The sequence below is a fragment of the Gouania willdenowi genome, chromosome 9 (assembly GCF_900634775.1).
Source record: "Gouania willdenowi chromosome 9, fGouWil2.1, whole genome shotgun sequence".
NCBI lineage: Eukaryota > Metazoa > Chordata > Actinopteri > Blenniiformes > Gobiesocidae > Gouania > Gouania willdenowi.
In genome coordinates, this window is record NC_041052.1 from 35,237,689 (window position 1) to 35,251,100 (window position 13,412).

Genomic DNA, 13,412 nt, shown 5'->3' on the forward strand with positions numbered 1-13,412 from the left:
AGCTTTCTGTTAGCATCTCTAATGATAATGGATCAGTTTTGACCCATGTCTTAAAATAGCTGTAAAATATGCTAGAAAATATTATCTATCATCTAATTTGTTTCTCATTGGTTACTTTGCCAGATTTCTTTATCCATGCAAATATTTGTATTAATATTTTTAGTGTGGGCGTTTGAGCCTTTTTCTGTCAGTATACCCCTTGATTTAAATATTTATATATGTATTTTTATATATATATATATATATACTCTTCCTCACCCACCACGGGTGGTCTCTTTTTCCTTCAGGCTCGGGTCCTCTACCAGAGGCCTGGGAGCTTGAGGGTTCTGCGCAGTATCTTTGCTGTTCCTAGCACTGCACTTTTCTGGACTGAGATGTCTAATGTATTTCCTGGGATCTGCTGTAGCCACTCTTCCAGTTTGGGGGTCATGGGCACCACTAATGCCTTCACCCTCCAGGCCTTCTCCAGCTCTTCTCTGAGCCCCTTTATTTTTCTAGTTTCTCATGTTCCTTTTTCCTGATGTTGCAGTCACTCGGTATTTCTATGACAACCACATCGGCTTTCCTCTGCTCTTTGTCCACCACCACAATGTCCGATTGGTTCGCCATTACCATTCAGTCCGTCTGTATCTGGAAGTCCCACAGGATCTTAGCTCGGTCATTTTCTACAACCTTTGGAGGTGTTTCTCACTTTGACCTTGGGGTTTCCAGCCCATACTCTGCACAGATGTTTCTGTACACTATGCCAGTCACTTGGTTATGGCGCTCCATGTAAGCTTTCCCTGCCAGCATCTTACACCCTGCAGTTATGTGCTGGATTGTCTCATTGGCCTCTTTGCACAGTCTACACCTGGGGTCTTGTCTGGTGTGGTAGATCTGAGCCTCTGTTGCTCTGGTGCTCAAGGCCTGCTCCTGTTCAGCCATATATGTATATATATATATATATATATATATATATATATATCTTTATATATATATATATATAAGGCATGTAAGGCATACAAATTGAAAAAAATTTAATGTTTTTTTGTGGGTGTTTTTTCACAATTTCCTTACTATTCATGCCTTACTGGATATTTACCCCAGTGTTAGTGTGCTCATCATATTTACACTAGTTTTTAGGGTCTTATGATAGCCTTATCTCAGAAAAAAAATTCCAAATGTTTTTCATTTTTATGCCTTAATATGGACTGATCTCAGAAAAAATATCCAAAATGTTTCCATTTCTATGCCTTCATATAGCCTTACCTCCAAAATGTGGGTGTTTTTCAGCTAGATTTTCACCCCACTTTAAGTCCTCATCATATTTACACTAGTTTTTAGGGTCTTATCTCAGAGGGAAAAAAAATCCCAAATTCTTCCCTTTTTATGCCTTACCACTGAGTTTGGGTGTTTTTTTTGTTTTGTTTTTTTTTACATTTTCCGCATTTATAAAGTCTTACTGCATTTTAACCCCAGTTTAAGTGTGCTTGTCATATTTGCACTAGTTTTTGAGGTCTTATGATCTCAGGGGAAATAAATCCAAGATGTTTCCATTTGTATGTCTTACTATAGCCTTAAATTTCGGGGGTTTGTGCCTTCCTGCATTCTTAGCCCGTTTTATGTATGTGCATTATATAACCAGTAGTTTTTAGGGTCTAATGATGGTCTTAACTCAATTTTTTATTTTCCAATATCTTTTATTTTATGTCTTACTATAGCCTTACCTTCGAAGTTGGGTTAAATTTCCAAATATACAGTTTTTTGTGCCATACTGCATTCTTAGCCATTTTTGAGTATGTGCATTATATTTACAGTAGTTTTTAGGGTCAAATAATGTTCTTAACTCAATTTTTTTTTATATCATGCCTTACCTCTAAAGTTGGGTGAATTTTAGATTTTTGCCATTTTTGTGCCTTACTGCATTCTTAGCCCTTTTTAGGTATGTGCATTTTATTTACAGTAGTTCATTACAGTAGTAATTTTTTTGTTTTTCAAAATTTTTTGATTTTATGCCTTTTTATAGCCTTACCTCTGATGTTGGGATAAATTTCCAAATTTACAGTTTTTTGTGTCGTACTGCGTGCTTAGCCATTTTTGAGTATGTGCATTATATTTACAGTAGTTTTTAGGGTCTAATGATGGTCTTAACTCAATTTTTTTGTTTTTCAAATTTTTTTGATTGTATGCCTTACTATATAGCCTTACCTCTGAAGTTGGGATAAATTTTGAATTTTAAAACTTTTTGTCTCTTACTGCATTCATTGCCCGTTTTAAGTATGTGCATTATATTTATAGTAGTTTTTAGGGTCTAATGGTGGTCTTAACTCAATTTTTAATTTTCCAATTTTTTTTATTTTATGTCTTACTATAGCCTTACCTGTGAAGTTGGGTTAAATTTCCAAATTTACAGTTTTTTGTGCCGTACTGCGTTGTTAGCCATTTTTGAGTATGTGCATTATATTTACAGTAGTTGTTAGGGTCTAATGATGGTCTTAACTCAATTTTTTTGTTTTTCAAAATTTTTGTGATTTAATGCCTTACTATATAGCCTTACTGTAAGATATGTTATAGTCTGTGTGGTTTTTATTACTTTATTAGTTATAGTTAAATGATTAAACGATAGTTAGAATATGAAATTATCCATGATTAACTGTGTGTGTGTGTGTGTGTGTGTGTGTGTGTGTGTGTGTGTGTGTGTGTGTGTGTGTGTGTGTGTGTGTGTGTGTGTGTGTGTGTGTGTGTGTGTGTGTGTGTGTGTGTTTGCAAAACATATCCATTGTCCACCATAGCTGGTTTAAACTAGTTTGGGCCAGTGTGGGGGTATGTGACCCACTGCATGGACATATGAGCCTTTTTCTCCCCCAAAGTTTTTGTGTTACCATATATGGTATTAATCCTGCACCCAGAGCAGGTGTGGTCTATGTTTTCTATAATAAATACCTGGTTCTGAGGCATCACCATCAGAGCAATCCAACTTATATCGGACTTTTGTGTCTCTTTTTGTTGGGTTTTTCTCCGAGCTGCAGCTCGCACCTCTCTGCCTCTGGTCGCCTTTAAGTCAGATAGTGTTTTTCTCCCTGAGATGTGATTGAGCAACGGTCTTAACGTATTTAGACCCAACATTCACATTTTAGCAACGGTCTTAACGTATTTGGACCTAACATTCACTGGTGCCGAAACCCGGGACCTTACATCTTTTCGTCTGGATCGGTGCGGGCGCAACCGGACCATTAGTAAAACTGCCGGCACCCCCTCCTTTGCAGGGGTGGTCACAGCTTGTTCCAGCACCGACCCGGACGGGGAGTGACGGGTCCCACGAACCAGGGAGAACACTGACGAGGTGAGAAGCTGTTTCTTTTCACCATAGTACCCGTGACGTACAACGGGGAGTGAAGACCGTGGTGGGTGACGTAAAACTCACACGGCGTGGTAAAGGGACAGAGGGCAGACGGGAGTTGTTGTGTGTTGTTTCTTTGTGTGTTGTTTCTTTGTGGTGTTTCTTTGTTGTAACGGTGTCTGTAAATCCCGTGCTGAGAACATGGGTAACGCGCAGCGTAAAGCATTGATGGAAAATAATGATGTGAAATTCATGCAGAGAAAGTATCCCGGTAGTTGTTGCTATCTAGATGATTGGTACAAAAATTGTGGGTTTGCAGGGAAATTATCAGACGAAGCTGGAATAGAAAAAGTGTCCATCTGGTGTAAAGGAAAAAGAGTGAAGGCATTAAAAAAGTTACGTCCTAAGCAGGCTGAGTTAATAGCAGACCACTTAAGAGTAGTGTGTATCTGGAAGGATGCTATGAGTATCAGGAAAACACAGATAGAGAAAGGTGAAGAGAGAAGGAAACAGAAAGTGTTAGCTGCAGCTAAAATACAGCCTTTTGATGAGACCGTGTGTGCACCGCGTAGAGTTGAGGAGACAAATCAGCAACAGAATGGGGCCGCAGGGGGTTTACAAGAGGGGGGAGCAGTTGCAGGACAAGAAACAAAGGGACCTGTGACTAGGGCAGCTAAACAAAAGTCAAAACAGATGAAAGAAAGTGTTAACAGTGAGGAGGATGAGCAATATCACATAGCGGGGATGGAGGAAAATCTATATCCAATTTTACCCATGATAGAGGTAGCTAACCCTCGTGCAGGAGAATTCCTAAACCCACAGGATCCATTACAGGGTACACATCCCCCACAGCTGTTGTTGTTTCGGCCATGGACGGAACAGGAAGCATTAGATGCCTGTAGGGGCGTATGCGATGTTGAGAAGGACCCGACTGCTTATGCTGAACAAGTATGTGGGTTGATTGAGACATGGCATTTAAATGGACTGGAGGTGGAAAAGGTTTTAAAACTAACACTTAGACACCGATATCCAGTAGTGGTGGGCGGTTTCACGGGGAGACAAGTTAACCGTCAGCCCCTAGCACATAACTCTAATGAGCTGCGACAGCAGGTTGAAGCACTGATGCAAAGAGTTAGGGCGACTTACACAAAACCTCCAAGCCACGAAGAAATAAGTGCGTGTCGTCAGAAATCAGACGAGACGCCAATGGAATATCGTGCCCGTTTAGAAACGGTTTTTAGGACTAATAGCGGGCTTCCTCATTCTCCGCTGGTGGATAATCCATACCAAATACAGCTAAAAATGTGGTTAATTAGTGGTTTGTTGCCAAACGTGTCAGATTTCATAAAAGCAAACTGTGTCACACACCGCACCCTCACTGTTCCAGAGCTAATGGAATGGGCCGAACATGCTTATGAAGTCACTGAGAAAAAGAAAGCAAAAACTGAATCAGCTAATGTTAATGTATTGGCTGAGGCCATGGCTGCAGCCCTGGTGAGCCAGCGCTCAGGGTTTAAAAGACAGGGAAAAAAGCCATATCGCACCAGAACGCCTGATGAGGAAAAACAAGCAAAAATAGATCGAGAAAAAAGACAATGTTTCATTTGTCATGAGGAGGGACATATGGCAAGAGACTGCCCAAGAAAAAAGCAAAAAACAGACCATACGTCGTTCGGGCAAACTCCTAGGCAGTGACGCCAGGACTGGCCGGAGGGACATGCAATCAGTGACTCCGGAACAGATAATGAAACCTCAGAGTGTGACATAGCCTTTTTAGGGCAAGATGAGGATGCTGATCAATATGACAATGATTTACCTGCAGAATATGAACATCCCCCACCTTTAAATCCAAATCATTTTGTTGATTTCTCCATTTATGCAGCTGTAACATTAACACATGAAAAATACCCAAAACGTACATTGTTGGTGGGACCAAAACAAACACCAGTCACTTTTCTGTGTGATACTGGAGCTGATGTTTCTGTCCTCCGTGATCAGGTGGAAGGCGTAGTCACTTCCAAAAAGGTTATTGGCATAGTGGGAGTGGGTGGAAAGCCTCAATATGCCTGTTGGTCTAAGGAGGTCATTGTGCAAGATGAAGATGGTTCATATTATACACACCCATTTATTTTGACAACTGACTGTCCCTTCAATCTAATGGGAAGGGATCTTCTCAGTAAGTTACAGATCAGTTTAGTGCCAACGGCTAATGGAATAGTGCCAAAGAAATTTTTATCAGAAACTAAAGAATCACTTATGGTGTTGCAAAGCCCAGTCATTCCTAATAAATTCTATACATTGGATCCAGTGTCAACAGGCCCTCGGTCAGTGGTTGGATCTATGGAGGAACTGCGGGCTAAAATAGCTAAAACATTTGTCGTTCCTACAGAAACACAGACACAGTGGCCACTACATGTTACAATGATGTATGTCAGACCTGAAGGACCCCTGCCAGGTCAACCAGACTGGCTAAGGAGACCAGACCTGTCTCCTGAGGGCAGAGCAGTTGCTAAAGCCTGGGAGGAAAAGTTTCTGCGATTGTCACCACAGAAAATAACATTGACAGACGTTTGTTGGTCTCCAGATGGATGGATTATAATCAGAGTGACGTTGCCTCCAGAGCTGACACCAATAAACCCCCCACGGTTTCCACATATTTGTTTACAAAAACCGGCACACAAACAGTGGAGAGATGCAAATGATCTGTTGGCTGCACTTCCTGTCAAGAGTGACCTTTGGAGGAAGGAGAGACACAATGTATTCACATACAGAGGCTCCTTTTGTGGCTTTGTGAAAAGACAAGTGCTGAACTGGTGTACTTTGGCGCCCCCTGCTGTGCATTTGGATGCATGACTTTCTGTGTTCACCCTGACTTCAAATGATTTCCCTACAGTGCCATCATGTCTGTGGGCTACATCAAAGACAGATGTTGGACTTATGACAACCGCAACATTTGTAACCATAGATCCAGCCACATCTCACAGGCCTCGAATTAGACAGTATCCACTCAAATCAGATGCAAAAGAAGGAATAAAGCCTGTTATTAATGATTTACTGACTGCAGGCGTGTTACAGGAACATGACTCAGCTCAATGCAACACCCCCATCTTCCCTGTGAAAAAGCCACAGGGCGGCTGGAGGATGGTACATGATTTAAGAGCAGTAAATCAGGCTGTTAAATCACGAGCTCCAAATGTACCAGACCCACACACATTGTTAAATGAATTACAACCTCATCAAAAATGGTTCACTGTAATTGATTTAAGTAATGCATTTTTCTCCATTCCTCTTCATAGTACAGCTCAGGGATGGTTTGGATTCACATTTGAGAACAAAAAATACTCTTACACTCGCCTTCCACAAGGGTTCTGTGATAGCCCTACTATCTTTTCAGCGGAGATAAACAGGTGCATCAGCCACCACACATGGCCAGAGACCACACAGATAATTGTTTATGTTGATGACATTTTATTGGCCAGCCCCACCAAAGAGGAAAATGAAACAGAGGCAATCAGGCTGTTCACACATTTGGCAAAAACAGGAAATAAGGCCTCATTGGAAAAACTACAATTTACACAGGAAAAAGTAACATTCCTTGGTCATAACATTTCAGCTGAAGGGAAAGAACTTACTACTTCACGTAAGGAAGCAGTACAAATGGCACCAAAACCGCTTACCGTCAGACAAATGATGGCCTTTTTAGGCCTAGCGAATTATTGCAGGTCGTGGATCGTTGATTATGCTATCATAACTGCCCCATTACAGAACCTAATGTTAGATACACATCAAACTTTAAGCGCACCTTTGCAGTGGACACCTGACGCGGAAGAAGCATTTACAAAAGTGAAACAAATCATAACAGGAACAGGGGTGATGGCGCTGCCAGATTACAACAAGCCATTTACACAGTCTGTTGACTGTAAGAACGGTTACATGACATCAGTACTACTACAGCAATACGGTGAGAAGCAACGACCAATAGCCTATTACTCTAAACGATTAGATGATGTGGCTAGGGCACTTCCCCATTGCGTTCAGGCGATTTGCGCCGCAGCCATGGCTGTGCACGCGTCTGCTGAAGTAGTGTTGTTCCATCCTTTGACACTGTTAGTCAGCCATGCAGTTGACATCCTGTTAACACAAACAAAAATGTCGTTCTTATCTCCTGCCAGGTTTTTACACCTTACTAACACCTTGTTGACCCCAGCCAACCTCATTCTAAAGCGCTGTGCTGCTTTTAACCCAGCTACATTGATACCAACAGCTGACGATGGGACACCGCATGACTGTGGACAGTTAGTGTCGGTGACATGCAAGCCACGTCCAGATTTGACAGACATTCCATTGAAAGACGGAGATGTAGTGTTTGTAGATGGCTCCTCCTCCAAAGCACCTGATGGAACAAATCATACTGGTTATGCAGTAGTTACATGCGACACTGTGTTGAAATCAGGCAAATTGGCTGGAAATCAGTCTGCACAGGCAGCTGAAATCGTGGCCTTGACAGAAGCCTGTAGACTTTTCAAAGGCAAGAAAGTCACAATTTACACTGATAGCCAGTATGCTTTTTCCACAGTTCATGTGTTTGCTGCTCAGTGGGCTAGGAGAGGTATGAAGACATCTAGTGGAAAGCCTGTGCAACATGCCTCCCTGTTAAAAGACCTTCTTGCTTCAGTCCTCTTACCTACATCATTGGCGATATGTAAATGCAAAGCACATACTGGCGCCACTGATGCTGTCTCTCTGGGCAATGCAAAAGCTGATGTTGAAGCTAAAAAAGCTGCTTTTACTGAAGCACTTACTGTCCAGTTGTTGCCTGTTGATGTTGTACCACTTTGCTTGCCGGATGAAGTCCTGATTGATATGCATGTTAATGCTCCTGAAAGTGAGAAAACGAAATGGGTGACTGAAGGTGCTGTTAAAAAGGACTCTGGAGTATTTATGTTAAATGACAAGCCATGTTTGCCTAGATGTTTGTTTGACGTCGTTGCTAGAATGAGCCATGGGTTGGCCCATGTCTCAACAGGAGGGATGGTAGACATAGTCAAACAGTCATTTCATATACCACTAGGACTCCAAACCCATTTTAAAAACTTTTGTCGTCAGTGTATCATCTGTTGTCGTCATAATCCTCAGGGTAATGTTAGGCCCCCTCGGGGTAAAACGCCAGCTGGTACATATCCTTTTGAGGTCATTATGATGGATTTCATAACACTGCACACTATTCAGAGGTATACGTATTGTTTGGTTCTGGTGGACTCATTCTCAAAATGGGTCACCATAGTGCCCGCTAAAACAAATGATGCAATGACAGTGGCAAAGGCCCTTTTGACACGAATAATACCTCAACATGGCATCCCACGACAGATTTGGAGCGACAATGGACCCCATTTTGTTAACAGAGTAATACTCCTGCTGACAGAGGCCATGGGCATTGAATTAAAACATCACTGCTCCTACCACCCGGCTAGTGCTGGATTGGTAGAACGCAACAATGGTACCATTAAAAACAGATTAAAAAAAGCTGTAGAACAAACAAACAGGCCCTGGCCAGAGTGTGTTAACCTGGTAGAAATGTACATGCGCATAACACCAAACACACAGGGTTTGACCCCCTTTGAGGTTGTCACAGGACGACCGTTTCACCTACCCCTCACCAGTTCTAAGTGGGTGCAGGATCAGGAGGGAGAGTTGGATCCAATAACAAAATGGATGGTTAAATTATTCACAGATGCTGAAATTGTTGAAGCTAATACACTGCCTAGTCTCTCTTTACCTGTTTCAGATCCCCTTCGTCCTGGTGATTGGGTCCTCATCAAGGTGATTAAGAGAAAACACTGGTGTACTCCACGGTGGGACGGCCCTTACACAGTTCTGCTAACCACACCAACTGCATTTAAGATAGCTGAAAGACAGACGTGGATACACCAATCACACGGGAAAAAGGTACAGAAACCCACCACAGCAGGTGATACACCCTAGTAACACAGAGATGGATCTGTTGTTCCTCCTCCTCCTCGTGGGATCCCAGGAAGTGCTAGCAGGGGCTCTAAGCTCACCTTGGTATGATTACATAGGTAGATGCCCCGGGGGCTTTAACCTCGTTATGTGCATACCACAAATACCGGACATTTTAAGTGACGTTACAATTCCACTAGAGGCTCTGGCTAATAAAGGCTACACACCATGGAAACATGGTAAGGACTATGTAAATTATGAATGGTACATGCAAGTCCGGGGAGCAGACCAATCATGGTCTACTCATGGTTGGTCTGAGGTACTCCTCCATACAAGCTACACCCCTATTACCTGGCCCCTCACACCATCTACACGTACCGTTACAGCGGCATATCTGTCATTGCGAAAAACAATTGTTCAGAAACAAAAAATCCTACTCCTAACCGTTAACACCACCGCGGTACCTCCTTCTTGTTTGCTTATGGGATTCGGCCCTGACGTACAAGGGACAGATCCCATCTTTTGGGTAGATATTTGTATTACACCTCCGGCCACTCCCATTGTAGTTAAACCACGCATGGACATAGTGTTATCACCTGAGGTTAGACAGAATATACGAGTTATAAATGCAAAACCTATGCCAACAGAAGAACCTGACTCGTTACTCGCATTACTGTCTGAACAAAATAATCACGTCCATCATCGTCTGCGCGCTAATTCTTGGTACCGTATGGTAGAACTATCTGCACGAACAGTAACTAATGATAGTTGCTATGTTTGCTCACATCTGCCGCACGCTGTAACATCCCCGACTCTGTTGTCCGCATCCCTGCCAGCCCCTGACTCAAAGAAAGTACTAGAATGTTTACAAAATAAGTCCGCGACCCCGTGCCCTCCTGTTCTACCAGTGCTAAAAACCCTCGAGCCCTTAGGTCAGGCTGCTAAACACCTAAACACGAATGCTGTCCCCTGTGGTAATTATACTCACTGCTATCCTTTATGCGTACGATTTAATGGTCCACCAACTAACACCAAAGGTCTACCATCGGTAGACATAAACCATTGTGCTACCGTTCGGAACGTCAGTACGGTTGTCCCAATGTTTGCTAGAGACGGTGTTTGGTTGAAGTGCGGTGATAAAGTTTATCCTTCCCCTCCAATTAATATGTCAGCCGTTTGTGTACCAGTAGCAGTCACAGATGGGTCTTTCATAGTTCATATGACAATGCCTAGTCGTTCTCGTCGTGAGATTATAACCTTCACACCTCATGATGCAATATGGGGCTCAGATGTCCCTCCCGAACATAGATATTGGTCAACTAGTCAAAAAGTCGTTCATGCTCTTTTCCCTAATATAGGCGTGGGTAAGAATTCCCTTATGGTAGAGACCCTTCAATACCGCTTTCACATGCTTCTTAATGCATCTTTAGCTGTTAATAACAAAATGAATGCTAGAACAGCGGCCACCGCGCAAATGGCTATTCAGAACCGTATGGCTTTAGATACGATTTTAGCTTCCACAGGTGGTGTGTGTGCTATGGTGGGTGCTACCTGCTGTACATACATACCTAATAACTCCTCGGAGTCCATCGAAGACGCCCTGCAAACACTCCGCAACCTGGAAGGTGCCATGTCAGCTGACGAGTCCAATGTCCATTCATCCGGGTGGGACTGGCTGTTCCAAGGCTCCTGGTTCCAATTCCTGCTACGTCTGGGTCTCCCTCTTCTGGCTGTGCTGCTGGTCGTTGGTCTTGCCTGCTGTTGCATCGTCCCCTGTGTGAAGAAAGGCATAGACGACATGATCATCGGTGCTATGCAGGTCCAGGCTTCCCCAGAGTACCAACTCCATGTTATGGGTCTCTCCCCATCTGCCCCATTGATGGACTAAGACCCTGCCACACCTTCCCATCATCACAGTGAGCGGTAAAGGTTCACTGCTACTGGAGGGTTATGTGCTGGTAACCTCTGACCCTCCCTTACCAACTCCAAACACACACTGAGACCTAAAGCCCTATCTTCAACACCATGGTTTTGGGTCATCAGTTGTACATACACCCTGAACTGTCTCCAGATCACCGTGGATCAGAATCGATGTTCGCCCCAGCAGGGGGGGACGGTGGGGAATTTTTCCCGTACTAGCTGTCGGGTTTTCGCCCCACCTCACGGTGGTCATCCCTGTTGTTTTGGTCCTATGATGGCACCGGGTAAACCTGTGAAGACGCCCGTCTGCTTGATGTTTTCCAAACCCACAACAGGGCGGATATGTAAGATATGTTATAGTCTGTGTGGTTTTTATTACTTTATTAGTTATAGTTAAATGATTAAACGATAGTTAGAATATGAAATTATCCATGATTAACTGTGTGTGTGTGTGTGTGTGTGTGTGTGTGTGTGTGTGTGTGTGTGTGTGTGTGTGTGTGTGTGTGTGTGTGTGTGTGTGTGTGTGTGTGTGTGTGTGTGTGTGTTTGCAAAACATATCCATTGTCCACCATAGCTGGTTTAAACTAGTTTGGGCCAGTGTGGGGGTATGTGACCCACTGCATGGACATATGAGCCTTTTTCTCCCCCAAAGTTTTTGTGTTACCATATATGGTATTAATCCTGCACCCAGAGCGCTGTTGCACAGCCCTCTGGGTGTGGTCTATGTTTTCTATAATAAATACCTGGTTCTGAGGCATCACCATCAGAGCAATCCAACTTATATCGGACTTTTGTGTCTCTTTTTGTTGGGTTTTTCTCCGAGCTGCAGCTCGCACCTCTCTGCCTCTGGTCGCCTTTAAGTCAGATAGTGTTTTTCTCCCTGAGATGTGATTGAGCAACGGTCTTAACGTATTTAGACCCAACATTCACATTTTAGCAACGGTCTTAACGTATTTGGACCTAACACTTACCTCTGAAGTTGGGATAAATTTGTCAGTTTGAAACTTTTTGTCTCTTACTGCATTCTTTGCCCGTTTTAAGTATGTGCATTATATTTACAGTAGTTTTTAGGGTCTAATGGTGGTCTTAACTCAAGTTTTTATTTTCCAAATTTTTTCATTTTATGTCTTACTATAGCGTTACCTCTGAAGTTGGGTTAAATTTCCAAATTTACAGTTTTTTGTGCCGTACTGTGTTGTTAGCCATTTTTGAGTATGTGCATTATATTTACAGTAGTTTTTAGGGTCTAATGATGGTCTTAACTCAATTTTTTTGTTCTTCAAAATTTTTTCAATTTTATGCCTTACTATAGCCTTACCTCTGATGTTGGGATAAATTTTAAATTTCAAAACTTTTTGTCTCTTACTGCATTCTTAGCCCGTTTTAAATATGTGCATTATATTTACAGTAGTTTTTAGGATCTATTATTGGCCTTAACTCAATTTTGTATTTTTTTAAAATTTTTGTATTAAATGTCTTACTATAGCGTTACTTCTGAAGATGGGAAAATTTTTGAATTTTGAAACTTTTTGGGTCTTTCTGCATTACTAGCCCATTTTAAATATGTGTATTATATTTACAGTAGTTTTAGGGTCAAATGATGGTCTTAACTCAATTTTTATTTGTGATTTTTTTTTTTTTAATATCATGCCTTACCTTTGGGTGATTTTTAGATTTTTGTCATTTTTTGTGCCGTACTGCATTCTTAGCCATTTTTGAATATGTGCATTATATTTACATTAGTTTTTAGGGTCTAATGGTGGTTTAAACTCAATTTTTTATTTTCCAAATTTTTTTATTTTATGTCTTTCTATAGCCTTACCTCTGATGTTGGGTTAAATTTCCAAATTTACAGTTTTTTGTGTCGTACTGCGTTCTTAGCCATTTTTGAGTAAGTGCATTATATTTACAGTAGTTTTTAGGGTCTAATGATGGTCTTAACTCAATTTTTTTGTTTTTCAAATTTTTTTGATTTCATGCCTTACTATAGCCTTACCTCTGATGTTGGGATAAATTTTGAATTATAAAACTTTTTGTCTCTTACTGCATTCTTAGCCCGTTTTAAGTATGTGGATTATATTTACAGTAGTTTTTAGGGTCTAATGGTGGTCTTAACTCAATTTTTAATTTTCCAATTTTTTTTATTTTATGTCTTACTATAGCCTTACCTGTGAAGTTGGGTTACATTTCCAAATTTACAGTTTTTTGTGCCGTA